The sequence below is a fragment of the Varanus komodoensis genome, unplaced genomic scaffold (assembly GCF_004798865.1).
Source record: "Varanus komodoensis strain SLA01 unplaced genomic scaffold, ASM479886v1 scaffold14_1, whole genome shotgun sequence".
Lineage (NCBI taxonomy): Eukaryota > Metazoa > Chordata > Lepidosauria > Squamata > Varanidae > Varanus > Varanus komodoensis.
The window spans coordinates 3,154,154-3,174,771 of NW_025335438.1; the positions used below are offsets into that span (position 1 = coordinate 3,154,154).

General features: G+C 38.2%; 1 protein-coding gene across 7 annotated transcripts in view; it reads left to right on the forward strand.

Annotated features, from left to right (window-relative positions):
• Positions 1-20,618, forward strand: part of RUNX1T1 (RUNX1 partner transcriptional co-repressor 1) — a 156,703-nt gene that overhangs the window by 76,231 nt on the left and 59,854 nt on the right. The window lies entirely within an intron of this gene.

The following is a 20,618-nucleotide window of genomic DNA, read 5'->3' on the forward strand; positions in this document are numbered from 1 at the left end:
TATGGCAAATCCTGGTTCCTGGCCCTAATTTGTGATTGCCCCAGATTAACCACAGGCTATTCCATTCCAAGATTTATACTAGACTGAAAGGAAGAATAGGAGCTTGCTTGTGCTGCATGCAAGGAAGTAAGCATATCCTTTAACTCGGTATGTGTTAAGCTTCTTTAAGCAGCCATATTCTTGTTTCTAAGAGGACTGGAAACTCTTAGAAACACTTTATTTATGGGAAAAGATAGTCTTGATTTTTGTCTTTGCTATTGGTCTTCCCTTGGTCCCAAGATACTCTTTCTAATTCTTCAGTAGGCATGCACTCACATGCACACACGCACATACACACACACACCCCAGAAAGCAGAACTTGGTTTAGTGAACAGGGTTCTCCCAAATAATTTCTACCTTCCAGTTGCTTTCACCATCTTTCAGATGTAACAGATTTATATCTGATGTGTATAGTAAAATATTTGATCCTTAATTTTATTTTTTCCTTCCACTTTCCTGTCCCTGTGGGTACCTCTGAGAGAATACCACATCCAGATAGCTGTGAGTTGACAAATTCTGAAAGGTCTAAATGCATTCCTCATTACAACCTATTTTGTTTCAGGAAATTATTTGAAAAATCCCAGGCTACTAAACCTTTCATTCCTGAAAACAAGCAAAAAAAATCATCCAATAAAAATTTCAACTCATTTAATTGGGATTTCTAAGGCCACATTCATATAAATATAGCTGTGGCTGCTGAATTACAGCACTGGTCACCAACATTTTTTGGTTTGTGGTTCTCATTTTCACTAATCCAGATGGGTCTTGCTGTATCAGCCTAGGAGACAGAAGAACCATTACATCAAAATATCAGTTGGACTGTATCTCTTTATGGGGTATTTCCTTTTGGGCCCCATCACAGTTTATCAAAGATGAAGCATCCTTATGCTCTTACACCAACCTCTACTGCATGCTTTTGATTTATCCATAGTAATTGCAGCCATTTATAACTTCATGAAATGACTCTGGGTATCTGAACTGTATTAGTAACATCTGCAATGTATCAGGCATAAGGATATATGACTAAAATAACCCTGCATATAACAAGTTATGAACAAAGTTGTTTATCATATAAAAATACTGTATGCCAACCTCTGGCACAGTACTGGTCTATGGCAAACTGCAGGAGAAAAGAATGTCACATTTGGGGAGCAACCACTGAGAAGGTTTCTCTGTGTCTTCACTGTAAGTATTTAATCAACACAAGACTCTGTCAAGAGGACTGCCAGGTTGACTATAGTGAGTTTCTGTAGAAGTGGCAGACCTGGAGGAATAAACCACTCAGGATCCTAAACAATTCCTTGAATCAGATAGGACCAATGAGATGGTTAACACAACATATACATAATGCTGTCATGGAAATAGTTCTGATTCAAAGTGCTTGATTTTGGTGGATCATTCCCTTTGTTTTTGGTTGATTAATGGTCTTTAGCTTTGTCATGAACTGGGAAAGTTTCACTCTTCCTACTTGCATGCCAAGCAATAATCTAATTATTTATCTAAGTAATAGTCTCCCAAAGGCTAATATAGTCTTCTTATAATTTCCTTTACCTTTACACTTACTTGAAATACTATACTCCTGAACTACCTTTTGTAAATTTCTGTGTAGTAATCTAGGAAGTATAGGATTGCATCTCCAGGGAAAGGTTCATATGCCTCTTATTTAGGGGTCAAATGTGTTCTTTTGGTGTAATTGATCTCATCACAGTACCCACAGGCATGAAATTTCAATCTCTCATGGTCCTCGACTGGTCTACGTTGGGAAGGGCCACAATAAGGTGAGCAGTCTACAGTTAGCTGTGGGTATATAGTAGGCTGCCTTTGAGCATCTCAAATCCTTGCTCTGTCTAGTTTAGTATGGTCTACAAAACAGGTGAACTTGTGGCTGTCCAGATTTCTTGGCCTACAACACCCATGATCCCTTACTGTTTGCTATGCTAGGTGGGTCTGATAGGAATTGTAGGCTAAAACATCTGGAAAGCCATAAGTTGCCTACCCTGGTCTAGACTGACTGACATTAGCTTTCCAGGATTAAGAAAGCTGACAGGAATAAAATTAATGGTGTTGGAGGAGAGTTTTGTGAATACTCTGGACCAATGGAAAGACAATTATCAAATCAAGCCAAAACTGGCCCTCAAAGCAAAAATGATGAAACTGAGGCTTTCATATTTTGGGCATGTTCTGAAAAGGCAAGATTCACTGGAGAAGACAATAAAGCTGGGGGAAGTCAGTGACAGGAGAAGACCAAATAGAAGATGAATCTATTCCATAAAGGAACTCATACCTTGAGTTTGCAAGAGCTGAACACAGATGTTCAAAGACAAGACAGTTTAGAAAGCATTCATAATGAGCCAAAGACAATTGATGGTACATAACAACACCTGGAAATGGCAAGAGAACATGAGACCTTCTGTATGTATTTCTTTATTATTGCCATTCATATGCCATTTTATTTGCTAAAAAGCAACCAAGGTAATGAAGTATGCATTTTTTGTCCTTCCTCTAGTTCTGGCCTCTAATAGTGTGGTTGTTATGTGTCATTGAGTTATCCCCAACTTATAGCAATCCTGTGATCCCCCAAAATGTCCTTCCATGACAACCCTGCTCTGCCCTTCTAAGTCCAAGGTTTTGACATCTCATGCAGTCAATCCATCAGTCAATCCCCTCCTTTTCTTCTGCCCTCGACTTTCCCTAACATGGTTGTCTTCTCAAGTGAGTGTTGCCTTCTCATGACCCGTGCAAAGTATGACAGCTTCAGTTTTGTCATTTTTCCATCTAGGAAAAGCTTGAACCTCAGTCTGATTTCCTTACTGCCCTAAGACTCTGTGAAGGGCAGAACATATAAGCTTTAAATGAATGAATGAATGAATGAATGAATGAATGAATGAATATGCAATTTAATTAAAATATGTGTATTTAATTTCCTTACTGCAATGCTTCAAAGTTTGCAGCCAAAACATCACTTCTGTTATAGTATAATTTCTTAAAAGTACTATCACTCTCTGCGGCTTTCTTCCTCAGAGCCATTAGAAGCCACTTTCTCCCCCCACAAGCTTCCCAGGTAGCTGTAGGTTATTTGTGAATTCTCCAGCCAGATAATGTAATGTACTAATAGGAAGCAAAACTGATTATGTGGACTTTCCCAATAGGTATGCTCCCCTCAAGTGGGTCACCACTTGGTTGGAAATGGTCCATGCCATTTGTCATTCTAAGGCACCATAGACAAACAACAAACTCAGCATGGTTGTGGAACCTTAGCGCATGCCCTACATCATGACTTTAAACCACCAGGAAGGAATTGCACAAAAAATCTTAGCAAATTCACTGAAACAAGAATCCTTTTGTTTACATTTTGGAAGCACAGGTAGTCCCTGAGTTATGAATGCCCTAGTTACAAGCGACCCATACTTAGGAACAAACTGCCATAAAGCCTATTAATTTAAAGAAAAAATACTGCAGAAAATCACCACCACCATTGAGAGAGAGGAAGCAAAGGTTACAAGGGGAGGCCTCCAAAGCATGCCTACCTGCCCCTTCCATTTGGAAAGGGGAATCCCTCCAGCATTTCCTTGCTACAAAGAGGAGGAGCTGGTGAGTTTGGGTGGAGAAGGGCATTGAGATATTACTTTTTTCTATTTTTGCAAGAGTACTGCACTCCTAAGTACCATGAATGTTGTGGGCTCACTGTATGTGATCCAACTTACGTACCAATTTGACCTAAAGATGGATTTCTGTTTTATCAAGAATGGAAATTGTTTGTAACCTGGGGCTGGCCAGTAGTACCAGACTAAGCCCTTCTACCTGAAAAAGAAGGAAGGAAGGAAGGAAGGAAGATAAGAAAAATCATGTATAGCTTGCATGGATAAGTTATCAGAGGAGGCCTCCCTTTCTCTTCATTTCTCTGTTCATATGAAGTCAATAGAATAACTGAACTGTTTTCACATTGTATTGCATATAATGTCAAATTTATTATTTATTACAGCATTTTCCTAATTTCTTTGGATATGTAACTGCTTAGTCTTTAAAGTGTGACATGGTAGAAGTTGTAAAATTCATAAGTTTTAGAAAATATTTTGTTAGATATCATGGTTTTTCTGATGTGTTGTTGAGTTTTGCAGAGGTCTGTGATCAAGGGGATGCTTAATCCTTATTAACACTAGGAATAAGGATCTGCATTTGGTACTCTGGTACAGATAAAATATGATATATTTAAATCATAGCATGTGTGAGCAGCAAAAAACATAATCAAATGAATAGGCATGGATGTCATGTCATCACTTGTTGGCCCATAACCCTATAACAGCTGATTTTTATGTTCAGTAGCAATCTCTGTAGACTAAATTACACCTCAGGTTATTTATAAATCCAGAAAGATTTTGTTGCTTTCACCCTGCACTGACCAAATATGAGCTAACTTTAGGTCTCTTTTTAAAATTCTGATCAGTTTTCAATTTTAGAGGCATGAGAAGTGTTATTTGGCATCGTGTCCCCTTGCTACACATTCTTAATCATCAAAAATAAAAATAAATGACTTATTCCATTTATTTGTAACGTAATAACCAAACAATTTTAATGAGATGTTAAAATATGCTGGCAGGTTAAATGGAAGTCTGCATAGGCTTTGCTTGTACAGTTGGCTAACAGAGTGTTCACATTGTGGACGAGCTCCAACAAAGTAGAAGAGAAATTTCTTCTACTGGAGCTGAAAATTTCTTTGGGGTTGGCATGTTTACTTGTCACACTGCCAAAAACACAAGCTGCTTTTCGGTTCACACTGTATTGTTGTTAGGATTGTGCCTCTTTATTTTACGAATAACAATGCAACTGCTGTGGCTCACTAAAATGACTGAGATGATAAGGACGATGGAAGCATTAATCAGGTTGAGGACTGCAGTTCTACTGGTTCTGTGTATTTGCTTTTGAGGTATACTTTTGTTATTGGCAGGCACTACCCTTTCCCACCTTTCCTGCTTCTGGTTTACCCTCCAAAATCCATCCAGGTATCCCTTCCTCATGAAGCTCCCTCAAATATCCTTAGTTGTAAAATACTTTGCAAACAATTGCAAATAAACATAAATGGAGACTGTTTTGCTTTGAAAGTGCCTCGTAAAAAAATATCCTTCTTTTAATTCTGTTTGCATAACTTCATAACAGCAGCACAATGGCACAAGGTGCAATACCGTAGTGCTGCAGTGAAGCCTACCTTTGCCATCCTTCCAATCTAACTTAAATTGTTATGTTAATAACAACCACAATAAGTAACTGAAGGACACCTGTGCTGTTCCAAGCATAAGAAAAAGCAGGAGAAGGTGAGATCAATATTAATTTACAGCTATCAGAAACTGGACATTACAAACATCTCCAGCTCTGGATCAGTTCATGCATCAAACAAACTGTGGTCTGTACTAACCACAATTTAGAATCCAAGCCACAGTTTTACTTTGTAAGCATACAAGCTGCTTGTTCACCCTTTTTGCATATCTGAACAGTTGAGGACTTTTGGAGGCACAACAAAAGCTGTAGATATGGTTTGTCAATTCAGGTATCCCATGAAACCCTAGTTAGGACAAGCCATGCTTTGCAAATCCACTTCCGACTGCCAATTTGCCTGCCAATTTTGTGTTGTTACCATCATCGTTCTCAAAACTGCAAATGTGCCCACCTGCCCTCCCAAAAGTTGGGGGCTCCTATTTTAAGCCATAGTTATGCTGCCTAGCCATTATTTGATATCACAGCTAAGCTATACTGCACACTATATAATTTTTATAATAGTTTAACTGGTATCCTTGGAAGAAACTTAGAAAGAGCCATCCGCATAGCTCTACTCAGAGGGCTATCATTCTCCACGTTTACCAGCAAGAGTGAATGACAGTTGTATAACTGTGTTGTTGAATATGTACCCAATGCAATATTTGGCAGCAAAGCTTAATAATGGGATTATTACTACTTTTCAGTAGCAGTGGGTTTATATTGGTGATAGGCAACATTGGCATCCCTTCAGGCCACTTCAGTTATGACAGCAAGTGCCTATCATAGTCTCTATGAATCAAAAAGTTTGTGAAATTGATAATTCAAAACCCCGCAAAAGGTTTCTAGGAGAAAACACTGCATCAGTAGGCCTAACTGAACATAGTCAAGAAAGGTTTTGTTTATTTTGTCACCAGATGGAATGGTTACTTTCACTAGTATTCAAAGGTACGTGGATGAGCTTTGACAGGGTTTGTTTAAGCTTTCTGTTTTGTATATTGACAACACTTTTCCCTACAAATGTACATTTCATTTGATAAAGAAAAAAGGTGTGTAAATCTCTGAGTGAACCTGTAGTGAAGTGAAGGGAGGAATGTATAGTGGAGATGCTTTTAAAACGGAAAGGGAAAAAACCCTCAAGGTTAGTGAGTATAATCACATATCTCTTGGGCTGGTGATCATCACTGATTGATGGTGCCTAGAGGGAAATACATGTGCTTATTAATATTTGGCAATGTAGTTTTCACATCCAAATAAATAGTGGTAGGGTTAACCAATTAATGACCATTGGACACAGACAGTTTATACACACACACAGGAGCGCGCACACTGCTTTTCAAACATCAGACACCACTTAAATAAATTGTATTAGTTTCAGACTTTCTGTGTTGTGTTTTGAGCTAGTGATTCAGGTAGACACACTAGGACTGGGGAGAAGCAACAGTTCAACTAACAATTCATCAGTATGATTCAATACATCAAAGATAAATGGTTTCATGAAATAGACCATCCCTCAGTTTCATTTCTCTAAATCGTTTAACTGATTCTTCAGGATGTTTGCTTGGAAGAAATTCCCATTTAACTCAGTTCTGATCAGAAACGTTTAGGATTTCGGTTTTCATCTGATATCTCACTGCAGTACCAGAAAATGGCATGGGACACCATTTATACCTTTGAATCTGTTTTTGAGTATTGCATCTTTGAGGTGGAGGGTTGCAGGACATCCTAGTTCAAAAAGTAATCCCCTTGTTCACAGTGAGTAGCGAAAAGGAAGCTATTTTTATGGTAGCAGCCGTTTTGAATTTTCCAAAATTAATCAGCACCTCAAAATAGAACTTTCTGAGAAAACTAAAATGGTAGAAACTTGAAATCCCCCTCCACCTCCCAAAAATAATTATACCTCATCCTTGAAATACAGCTGAAACTAAATGTGTTTTCAATACACTTGGTGCATGCACTTTTTTTTTTAATTTTCATGAGTTTCACTGACATCTATATACAGGAAATTCTATTCAGCAAAGAGATGCACACACAAAGTTACCTTCCAACACTGCATCAGATCAGCAGTGTTTAGTGCTGGGGCATTGTAATTCCCCTTTCTTCCAGAGGGGTGAATTGTTGTGTATTGCTGCCTTAAAAATCTAGTGCAGTATGTTCTGCAGTATGTACGCTTCCAAATTCAAGATGTTGGGAACAGACAAAGGGGATAACCATCATCTTCATATCCTGCTAATGAACTTCCAGAGCTTAGTAAAGTAACAAGAGAGAGAAACAAGTTTTAAGAGTACTTGAAAGTATTAGTAAAACTTCCTGTATCACAGCTTTACATGCATAGAAATAAGATTTACATTTGTATAAAATCAAATAATCATAAAAACAATATGCATCATTTGGAGTCTGTAACAGTTTTAAGAATTTACAGTAAAAGTTTTATTAACCCAGACACAACCCAGATTATTTAGGTCAGTATTACAACTAGAAATGTGATTTATGGAGGGCATTTTTTTTAAAGAGGTTTGGACAGAAATAAGTCCTACAATTCCCAGCATTCCCTGGCCAGCTGGCTGAAACATGATGGGAGTTGTAGAACTTTTTCTCTATCTGAACATGCCCTTGGGTTCTTTCTGAACAATCTGGCATGAACTTCAAGTCCTTCGCTAGTATCACCATCTGTTTCTTATCATTTTACACAAACTTGGCAACTCCATTCATAGTTGTACTAATTTGTGCTTTTTAAATGTCCTTTATGTGATGTTGTTCAGATATTGATATCAATATTCCTCTCTATTGTCAATCAACCTCTCCTACATCTATCACTGCCCCACTCCCACAATTAGTATTCTTAGTAAGTGCTGTGACCTTTGTAATTCCATATAAAATATAAAGGAGGCTTCCCAAATTGACAGATATTTAATTTGTCTTGGGCAAATTGAATAACTAATTTGGGTTTACTAAAATGTAACTTGGGTTTAATTTGGGTTTACTAAAATATAACTTTGACTATAAAAATATAGTCAAAGTTATATAAAGGAGTTACTTGACATATTTATATTATATATATGATAAGGTATAGCATATTGTGTATTCCTTAATAATAATATTCTTTAGGAGACATCTATTTATTTGCTTTAATTTTAATCAATCCTCTTACAGAAAATAACTTTTGCTATCATGATTTTAAATATAAACAAGACTCAGAAATTCTGGAAAAGGAATGACATCGGTCAATGGAATGGATTGTTTTTCCCCTCTACAGCCATTCTATTCACCTTCAACTCTGCCTCAGAAGGCTGGGCACCATTCTGAAAGATCCAGGGCAGTTGTAGGAGAAGCACAGGAGGAAAGGAGTTATTGGAACTCTCCTCAGGAACCTTGTCTGCAACCCATTAAATTTGAAATAACTTTTTAAGGTGTTAATTCTGCTAGGATCTTTGTACAGTTAAATTTTATTTTAGTAGCTAAGCAGAGATAAAGTTGATTTTAATTAGTTGACCAAGGATTTTTAGGCACATCATTTAATGTCTCCAAAAAACAATCACCCCTGTTCTAGAAACATATACTTTGAAGTAAGCCCCATGTTTTGGAATGTAGTATAAAAATTATGAAGGGGAGGACAATGCTTCTTGACCACATCTGCAAACATCTTAAGTTTTTCCATACTTCCATGCTCACCTGTTTGCTTCTGCGTTTGTACATGTTTATCCAAATAGTTTCATTATATATGATGACATACTGCATAAAGTAACCTTCCTACCATGCTATTCCTTATAGATAATTATGTGTGTGTACATAAATAATTGCAGTTGACAAAGTACATCTTCAAACACTTGGATATGTGATTAAAGGAGGCAGACAGGAACAATTAATATTGCTAGCTTTCTCTAGGGTTATTGCTGTCCAAGTCTTCTGCACTGCCCTCCCCAAGTGGAGCTGACAGTGGCTTCATATTGATAACTACGGGGCAGAGTAAAGACCGCTGACACACAATGTTTCAGTCGTCATTTGCATTTGTGATGCAAATTTGAATTGAAAACTTATACAGTTTTTGGCATAGAGATAAACATACAGAGAAATGCTGCTCTGTGCCCTCAGATAATTTCATCAAACAGCCATATTTAATTTTATCAGAAGATTCATTTGGGGACCATCTATTTTTATTTTATTTTTTTGCTTTGTGTATGCTGATGATCTCCAGAATGCCAGAAAAGGATTCAGCCAGGGCATCATCACTCAGCTCTCACCAAAAGCAACTAGCTACAGAGACCCCTTTGCAGTTGTAGGTCCAAGCATAATGGAAATTCATATACTGCTTCCAGGTTATGTTCGGTCACTGGTGCAGACCATCAGAGGCAAAAGCACGAGCTAGGAGATGCACAGCATTCTCTCTTGCTTTTTAAAGCCACAACCCTTGATCAAATTAAATGGTGCTGACCCAGCTTCTTGCTTTCAGAGAGCTTGTAGTGATCGGCTGAATCAGGGTAGCAGGGGTGGTAAGTAATGGAAACGTGTTGGATAGACCCCAGTGCAGAAACCTCTGTCATCCCTTCCTCTGGATTCCAGGTGTGGTCCAAAGGCACTTGGTCCAGAAGTCTTGCTGAAACTAAGTAGGTCTGCTTCTGGTCTTTGCCAGCCCTTGATGTAAGACTGCTTGGGGGCTTAATCTTCACTGATTTAAAATCTATGACAGATGAGAGGCAGTTTGCAAATGAAATAAATAATAAATTACTGGTAAACACAATACTAAGACCATTAGGAACAATAATGCTGGTCTTCCTTCTTGAAAGCAGAACGGAAAAAAGGAGCCAGAACTGAATCTTGAGGAAAAAAGCTGTTCCCACAACCCTTTCCCTCTGCATGTACTGAACTAGGTCAGTGGAGACATAAAAATTCATCCAAGGGGCTCTCAGTTACAAGCCCCTCAGTATATCCTAATGTATTGTCTTTTGCCAGTGAAGGCTGCCTGTCCCCTTCTCTCCCACAGATGTAGGTTGCTGCCATATCATATTGAAAGGATACGTTTGTGTCTATTCATGTGTGTATATTATATGTGGGCATTTTTGAACACCTGAGTTAGCATAGTGCTTGCAATAGCATTCTAGATAAGATTTTCATTACAGTCTGTTGTTATGATCATCTAATTCATACATGTACAATGTTCTAAGAGAGTTCATATAGTACAGTAAAACTTGCTTACATTTTGTTCTAAAGAAGTCAGTGTTCATGACAGTTATCCATAATTTTCTGTCAGTGACACAATGTTATTGAATGGTAAAATAGATTCATATTTCCAAATATATTGTGAATTGGTGGGAATTTTATATAGAGGAAGAAAAGAGGAGAGGAGAAGAGTTTATTTCAAAATATAATAGGCCTTTAGTTCACTTTTAATATACAAATGTGTTCTCTGACTCTGTTCTTTCTTTTCATCAAGTTTGCAATCTGAAGTTAGTTCCTGGGCTGGATAATCTTGTAATAGTATGCATAATCCAGTTACAATATTATTTTGATTGCTGCTGTTCCAAGCATATTTTTTCATGACTGGATTTATTGACTGGATTTTCAGTGGCTAGTTTTAAAGAATATGCTTAACAAAGTAAACGGGATAGATTTCCATTTATTTTGAACAATAGTTGATTATATGAAAGAGAAGATTAAGTGCCCATTTTTCTATTGAAAAAGAGTTAGATAAAATTGCTACAAAGCAAGTAAAATGGCTGTTGTGGAAGATGGGAGAGGGAGGATCATATCGCACAAAGCTTTGAGCATGTTGCATTCAAGATCAAGCCAATTGTTATATCAATCTGCCGGGTCTTTATTTTATTTGTATTTCTGCTGATTTCTACTAGAAAAAATGGCATATTGTTGGGAGAAAAAATGTACTTTCTTCTTCTTATGTTAAAGACACATCAGATGGTATTGTTTTTCCTACATCTGTATCAGTGATGGTGAACCTTTTAGAGACCGAGTGCCCAAACTGGAACCCAAAACCCACTTATTTATCTCAAAGTGCCAACACTAAATTAAACCTGAAAACTGAGGTTTTAGTTTAGAAAAAACAACTCACAGCCAGTCCAAGCGCGCATATATATATATATATATATATATCCTTGGCAGTGCACTGACCAGCCATGTGAAAGCTCGGACAAGTTGCGGCTAATGAGTCGCGGCTCATGACATCATCGTTTGGCATGCGCATGGCCCCTGTGTGCACTGTTATCCGTTGCTCGGCTGCTGGGGCGATGCTGGGGCGACTTGGCTCATGTGCCGACAGAGAGGGTCCTTGATCTATACCAACTTACATTGGGCTTACAATCTATTCCATAGCAAGTATGCAGAAGTGAAAGTGTGCTAGTTATTCTACCTTATTTCTTTAATCATTAAAAAAGCCACTGTGACTACATATATATTGTTCCATTTTGGAAAAATATACAGTTTTAAGTGTTGGCATGTCTTCAGTAAAGCAGAATTTCAAACCAGCAGGGCCAATAAAACGCTTGTGTCCTTGTGGGTGTACTTTAGGGTTGTAAGAGCAGCCATTCTGGCTCAGACCAAAGGCATACCCAGTGCAGTATTCTCTTCCCTCACAGATGCCTATAGGTGTCCCATAATCAGAATATGAATGCAGTTGCATCCTAATATTTGTGTTTCCTCATAACTACTATTCTGAAACTTGTTGTACTGGAGACAAGATCAAGCCATTATGGCTAAAAGCTACTGATATCTTTAACCTCCATGAATTTGTCTCAACCCTTTTTAAAGTCATCCAAAGTGATGGCCATAACTACATCCAATGATGATGAATTAATTTGTTTAACTAGGTGCTCTGTTGAAAAGTAATTCCTTCGATCCAATGAGGAACCCCCACTCTACTGCTTCCTTGAGTGACTGAGATTCTGGTATTATGAGAGAATCTTTTTCCACCTTCTCCAAACCATGAATAACTTTCTGTACCTCTTATCATATGCCCTTTTACTCACCTTTCTTATGATAGAAGCACCAGATGCAAACTTTATTCACAGGGGAGTTTTCCCAGTTCCATAATAATTGGTTGTCCTTTCTGAACATTTCCAACTCTAAAACATCAAGTGTGGTGAGCAAAATTGTGCACAAGATACCAGGTGCAGTTGCATTACAGATCTGAATGAGGGCATTATGTTATTGGCAGTTATTTCCAATTCTTTCCTAAGGATTTCCAACATGGATTTTGCCATTTTCTCAGTAGTTGCTCATTTGATCAATAGTGCCAGTGACCTATCTACCACAACCTCAAGAACCCTTTCTAGTCAGTCACTGCTAGCTCATACCACCTTACCATATACTTGAAGTTGGGGTTCTACTGCCCCAATGAACCATGTTTCTCATTTTGAAGGCCATTCACCAAGTTTGGAGAAATCATTTTCAAGCTCTTTGTTTTGGAGCTCCCTTTTTGTTTTAACCACCCTAATTTGGGATCCTCAGCAAACTCCAGGTCACTTATGAACAAGTTAAAAAGCATGAATCCAAAGAAAAATCCCCACTGTGCATAGATAATAAGTCAGTCTTAAAGGTAGCCATGAAACATGGGGTAGAGGTAGTCTCTTTGGTATGAAATTTAATCAAGGTTACCATAACTGCTTGCTGAACCTCCTTCATAAGTGTCCTTGCCCTTTCCAATATGGATCACTGCTCGTTTGGGGGAAAAGGGGGAAAGAGACCAGGGATCCAATTGCGTGAAAACTGTAAACCATGGTAAAATGTAATGCTTGTATTTTGGTAAGGCCTTTTATGATGTGTTCTATAGAGTGCTATCTGGCCAAAGATTAAGACCCACCTCTTTCTTTTTAGCAAGATTATTTGTATAATCTTGTCTTTATATTGTATATCTGTATATTATGTCTGTGTCTCTCTCAGAATGTCGCATTAACTATATTCTTTGAATGCTGCAGATAAACTAGACTGGATTTCTATTTACCTAGCATTTTAAGAAGAATTATAATTGCCTCTTATACTTTTTTTCAAGAAGTACATGAGGAGCCATATACTCTCTTCTCTAGAGTTATGTTAAAAACATATGCTTAGGAACTTCAGTTGGACTAATTTTCCATTAATTGTATTAAGCCAGTTCACAAAAACTGCCACACATGGTGTATTTCAGCTATGGTGGACTACAGTGTGTACCCATGGCCATTCTGAATATTCAAGCCATAACTGCAGCTTGTTGTATTGTCAGAACCTAGCAAAGAGGGGTTTGAAGGGGTTAAATAACACTCACAGAACCCATGACCTGATTTAGGATTAGGCAAGCATTGTTTAACCCTTGCAGAAGAAGGGATGTATGGAATTTGTTAAATCCTTTCCGTCTAAGTTTCAAGAACGTCAACACCTTTCATTCTGTTGGCTGTTCATTGACAGAATCAGATTTTGTACAAATATTTTAATACACATTCACACTTCTAAAAGTGCATACAACCCACCCAATGCACAATACCTATATTCAGTCAGCTGTTTATTTTATGACTAAATTTGCATACATTTACATAAAATAAAAATTCCACAAGTCCACAGAATAAGTGCAAGTTGGGAAAAGCCAGTCTGCTGCAGAATATCTGGGACAGATTCATAGAAATCTGACATCATCTGAATCTGTTGTGGATTTCTACAGCCTATGCACAACCTACCCCTGCTCTTTGGACAACATGACAAAGTGAAGTTGTGGACTCAATTTTCAGCGTAGTATTTTTCCATGCTGCAGCTCATTGTGGCTGAAATATGCCACTACCAATGCAGTGATCATGCAAACTCAATCACTGAGTATATCAACATGTTTTCTGTCTGTCGGGTTGATGTACTAATATGCCTTCTTGAGCCAGCAGTGCCCTCTTTTCCTATGCCTTCTGATCTTACAGCAAGTCCATACAAAACAATATTGCACATAGGAAGAAGGTTATTTCAGATATTTTTACTGAGTTGGATCTAAGTGAATCTCCAGTCACAGAAATAGAATGCTCATGTCTCAGCTTGCCCCTTTCTCGCTACCCCCTGAAGATTTTGGAATATTTGGAAACCCTGCAACACTGCAGTGTTCTGTAGAGCAAATCAGTGGAAACTACCACCACCTTTCTTCCATTCACAGAAGCCCGACTGGATCCAGACTCATTCCATGCACATGAACAATAGGCCACTTTTGCATTGAACAGATTGTTCTTTTATTTTGAGTTTTTGAGCTTCTGTATGAAGTTATGCTTCTATATTAAATCTGATGAATCATCTCTTCTTTAATTTCTGATTTACTTTTCTTCCGTAAAGACTGGGTCAATATGAACTCAGCTGTGCTGCCACGGTTATCCTTTTTGTTACCATGTTTTTCTCACATGTTGTAATTGTATAAGGTCTGCATAAATAACATAAAGGTTACTCTTTTCTCTAGTTGCTCACAGTTTCAATGACTGCAGCATCAAATGATATTTTTTCAAGAGTAAACTTGTCAATAGCATTATAGCCAGTTTCTCTGATCCTTGCCAAGGGGATTCTAATCCAGTGGGGATTATGACTTGATTATATATGCCCAATATATAATAAATAGAAAACACTACCAATTCCTTTCAATTTTCCTTTCCTATATAGTGCTTTTGGATAATATGTATGATCTTAAAGAATTTGAAATTTTACAGCATCTGGAGGGTCACAAGTTTCCGATCTCTATAAAGATCATTAATTATTTCAATTAATTAAATAATCACAGTCTGCTATTTAAATATTCTGTGGAGCTTGTAATGGGCTTGTGGGAGGAGACGGTTGTTTTCTTTGGCAGTGTTTGAATCTCTCTTCCCATTCTTTCAAATATATTCCAGGGATATTAAATCATATCACAGCTTTTATTAATGACACTATTTTAATTGAATTATAACTGCTGCTGCCCTTATGTGACATGTAAGCACAACTCTGTCATGAGCTTCAGATCATCTTTGCATACATGAAGTATTGAAGATTTATCATTAGTAGATGGACTGCATTCTAAAGAAAACAAGGTAGCAAGAAAGCCATTGATAAACCGATACTTTCTAAAGAAAACAATATGACAAGAAAACTGATAAATTTAGCAACCCTCTGAACAACTACAGCAATTTTTCCGTAGGTTAGCAGAAGTACACTGCTCAAAACCAATGAACAGTGTTTTTTTAAAGAATCTTTTTTATGCCTGGACATACATCTGGAACTCTTTATACTAGCTAACAGTAAAGTAAATGCCACTGCTTATTATATCGTACGTTTTTTATTTTAAAAAGGAAATTGAAAACACACCACTTGCAGAACTGCCTGACATTGAATTGGCTATTGAAAAGGCATCAGTTGTGTATTTACATATTCCATATTTTGTTCCATATATCAGCCTTTCTTGATGTACGAAGATTGGATGCTTTCCATGCAAGCTGAAATTTTGCCATATATGAAAGGCCATCTTGTTTTAAAAATGGATTAAACTATTAAGATACAGGAAGTTAACTAAACGCTTCTTACTATAGAAGCCTTTCCTTTTTCTTTCGTCTATTGTGGGCATGTTTTTCTTAGTGGTCATCTTCTGTCTCCATATTTATTTTTTATAAGGTTGGAAACACTTGCAGTACATATCACAGTTCACCTAAAAGTTAACTACAAGAGTTAAAAATAATTCCTATAATAAGAACCGAATGTATGACAAAGAACAGCTCAGTGTCAGAAACCAAAACAATCCACAGAAGAAACGTCATAATTTAAAGTTGGTTTTACAGCATTCTTTAATTTAGAGTGGGGCAAAATGCTTCTGTGATTAAATCACAGCTTCTAGCTCTTTGCTGCTAAAAGAGATTCAAGAATGTATATTTCATTTTAAAAATATAATAAAAAACAAATGGAGGAGATGTTTGTAGGCTTGCAACATATTTTATGAATTTATCTTAAGACTCTCCTGTTACCAGAGGTTTGTATGTGCATAGGTTGGGTTTGGCCTGTTATTTCACCATCTACCCTCATCATGAATTGATTGTAGAGAACAGAAGAAAATGAGTTCCAGCCAGATCTTTTTTCTCCTCCAATTTTAAGAAGCTGCTGGGCTTAAGCCCTTTTTGAAGAGGGTTCAGTATTTCTTGGTCTTTACTAAGCACAGATTATTGACTTGATAAAGCTAAAGAGAGCCTTCAAAAAAGGCAACACACTGTGGTTGAAATTGGGATAGTGGTTCAGAAGCTAAAATTATTGTGCTACTTGCTTAAGAGTGCTGAGGTTTGTTACATGATACAGCTTTACTGGGAAAGGGTGCTTAACCTAGAGGTGCTACTAGTTGGAAACATTTTGGTCTGTGCCAATATAGCAGGGCAGGGCTTGCTAAATCCTGCTTACTAGTGAAATGAAATCCAGGTTACCTACGTACCTATCATGAGATGTTGATGGTGAGGCAGTGTCCAGATAGACATGTGAATATACCAGAGTATGTCGGGCTGTTGTGGCTGAAGTCCTAGATGGTCATTGTATGTAAGAAACAGCCAACTGTCCTGCCCACCCTAGTTGCAACCCTGATCATCTCTGCTTCCTGGTGTTTTGGATGCTGGTTGTTTTTCCATTTTACTTCTTGATATGTGTAGAACTTGACTGAGGGAAGACTTCAAAATTTGGATGGGCATGCATGGCGTTAGGCTTAGTGAAAAATGCACTAGCACGCTACCTGGTTTCTGTTGTTTGGCCCTTTGGCTTCCAGCAGTGCCAGCAGTTCCATGGCTGGCTTGAAAGCAAAGTCTGAATTAGCTGACTTGACTCCAGTCAGGGAGGAAATCAATGGGAGATGTCACTGTGGGATTCTTTCCCACAGTTCCCATTGCCAGGCTCTGCAGCACAATGAAATAGTACATCCAGCTATAGGGCTCTCAGCTGAATGACTAGTGGAGCAATAGGCTTAGTGATGTTGCTACCACAATTGGCCAGTAATAGTGGCAGCAGAGCAACTTAAGACCATCAGTAGTACGTTCCCCTCAGGGTTCTTTTCTCTGTGGTGTGTGTGTATGGAAGGGGAGCGGAGTGGAGTGGAGGTGAAATATGTAATGCCCTCTACTGTGCCTATGCCCCCAGATAATTTTGTATTGGTTCTGCATTGGATTCACTGAGTTCCCCATCTTTAAAATGGGTAAATCTTTTACATCTAGAATACTTCCTATGCAATTTTGATGATATATTCACAAATCATAGAATCATAGAATAGTAGTGTTGTAAGGGGCCATGAAGGCCATCAAGTCCAAACACATATATATGTGCTTGTTTTCATCTGTAGCCTGTGGTTTGGGTCATTCTGTTGGTCTCTAGGAAGGAATCACTGATAGAGTTGTGTTTCTCAGCTGCAAAATGCATCATTTCTATCTTCCTAATGCCTAATGAATTTGGCTTGACAAACAGTCTTCAGTAGGTGTTGTCCAGTTAAGTTACCTTCTCTGTATGTACTTTGAGTTCCTCCGTTGTGTCCATCCACAGTTGGAGTGCAGGTTGTGTTAGGCTGATAAGTGGTGGCTTGGAATTGTGAATGATTTATGGCTTGGTAGCAGATGGCTTGTCAGCAAACAGAAAAGCTCCTCTCTTGGTTAAAGAGCCCTTTCTGCTACTTTGCCTCCTAGACTCCAGTCATGAAGCTCTAGTTTAAAGAGAAAAATATCATGCAATCCCAAAGCCCAACTACCTCTGCTCCAGTCTAGACCCAAAATGTAATCTCTGTTTATTTGCAAAGCTTTTTCTGGCATACTAAGAACTTTAATGTTAAATGCTGATGCTGATGCATCTCTAGGATTTCTAGTTTTACCACTAAAACTGCTGAATCTGTGTTCAGTCAGGATTGCAGCATTCCTAACTGAAAAGCTAGCAAGATCCATTGGGCTTTGTCTTGACCCCACCTCACCAAATCCCTTTTCAGCCCTGCTTCTACCCAACAGCCCACATCAGCAAGCCAGTATTTTTCTAAGCTTTGCAGGTACAGGTATCCCACTGCTTCCCTCTGCCTATGCTCTTGCGGAAACACTCACTGCATATCTGAGTGGTCAGTGCTGATTCATATACTGAACAGAAGTAAGGAGCAGAAGAAATGTGTATGACGCAGGGCTCTGCTGTACTGTGTACACTGAACTTGTGCATCTCTTCCCACATGAACTCCGTACCATATGGTCTGATCCATTGTGGTTCTTCATATTTTCATATGCTAAAATCTACATAAAGGAGCTTCTCTGATTGCCAGCAACTTCAGAGATTTTGTACATCGTACTTTATTTATTTAAGCCATTGCTACTCCCCCTTCCCTCAGTAGAACTCAAGGCGGGTTCTTCAACACTAAGTTAAAACAATGATAAAATAACAATAAAATAATAAATGCAGCACAACAAAAAGATTTTCCAAAGAATATGAGGCAGTTAAAAGCTTTGAAATCAGACAGCTTCTAGCAAGGTAGATCCAAGTAAACAGAGGAACAACCACATGCGCAAAGCACCTTCTTAAAGAGGAAGGCTTCAACAACCCAGCAGAAAGCCATTAACAATGAGGCAAGATGAGTCTCTCTTGGCCAATGGTGCCACTCAGAAGGACGGCCCAAACACCAGAGACTGGCTTGCCACATTTTGAAGAAGTACAGTAAAATATACTGCTATTAATGTATAGGACCATTAACAGGAGAATTTGGGGAGTCATGGCTGGGGATGGAAGGATTAACCTTCTCTTCCTTGCATGCTGTTTCCCCCCACTTACTGTTAAGTACATTATTCTGGTTCTTATAAATTGACAGGTTCCCACCCCCACCTCAGCTTCATTGTAAAAAGGCATTAGGGTTCAAGAAACAAATAAGGATGGCCTTGTACTATCTAAGATATACCAGCATTTCTGTGGTTGTTCTTGATACCAGACATGAGGTTCCCATTAAGTCATGTTGTGGATTTTGTTCTCTGTTCAACTGCTGCTCAAATAATTATGGCACTGCATCAATGAATGATACAGCTTTTGAAAGCTGCTCCTTTTTATTTTTCCCTGCACACTACTGTGAGCAGAGTGTTTTCCTCTGAGTGGCAGCCCTGATGTTTTTCAGCTCAGCTCTGCCAGTTTCAGGCATTCAAAAGGAATCAGAAGTTCAGAAGGAATCAGAGGCTTCGGCGAATGGGGCAGCATAGAAGCCTCCTAAATAAATAAATAAATAAATAAATAAATAAATAAATAAAATGATAAAGTTTTACTATCCATATGAACTTTTTCCTAGTCCAGTCATTCAAGGATTTTTTCATAGCCATAAGGACAAATAGAAAGTTAAGCCAAAGTTGCTAGAAATTCTTGTGAGACCTCAATGCCCAAATGTATTCCAAAGAGGAAGATAGAAATTATTGAAAATATTGGTGGTTGATGTGTAACTAATAATTGTTTTCTATCTTTTAAAAAGCTATTTGAATTGAAAAAGCCAGATAGTTGAAACAGTGAAAAGTACTGAACAAATATGTATATATTAGATTGGTAGATTGCAACATCTATTCATATAACAGCTTGTGAACTATTTGGGGCCTTGGCCTTGAAGGCTATGTAAGGTCCATTTGCAGTCTTCTTTTTCTCCTTTTTTTTCTCCCTTGGACCTGTCTCTCTCTCTCTCTCTCTCTCTCTCTCTCTCTCTCACACACACACACACACACACACACACACACACCCTGATGTCAACCTATTTATCAGCTAACTCTAAAAAGAGGAGACAAATGTGATTGAAGGCAGGGAAGTGAATTGGAGGATACAGTGTGCTCACATTTTCATGAGCAACTGGCAACCTTAGTAGAAAATTACTGTGTTTCCGTCCTCTATATACTCTGTCCACATCCAAGCTTACACGTTTTCAGATCTGTATACCTGGAATACATTCCCCAACACTTCGGCATGAGTGTTAGCAGAATGAAAACCAGATGGGCCAACAGTTGCCAATGTTATCTCCTGGCCAGCTCTGGCAAGTCTCTCTTTCTCTCTCTCCTTTCTTGGCATGGCAGAAATATTTGCCTTTATTTAGGAGAGCCTGTATTCCTTTCCATGCCTCTGTCACAATGTAAGTTGAATGCTGTTTATTTCCTTGTTGCTGAGGTGGAGGCAAGTGAGAGAAACAATTAACATTTTTAGAAGTGTTTTCTTTCCCTCTGCTCTTTTAACTTTGCTTGTTAAATATTTGGTCACAGTATAAGCTGAGTGATTTGCCATGTTGCTTTGTTAGTTCAGTGTACAACACTCATCTCCACCCATATCTTTAGATGCCTCAGTACTTAATCCCACAGATTGCTGCAAGTACTGCATTTTGAGAGCTATCTAGGCTTATAAGAACTGTTACCTCTGTT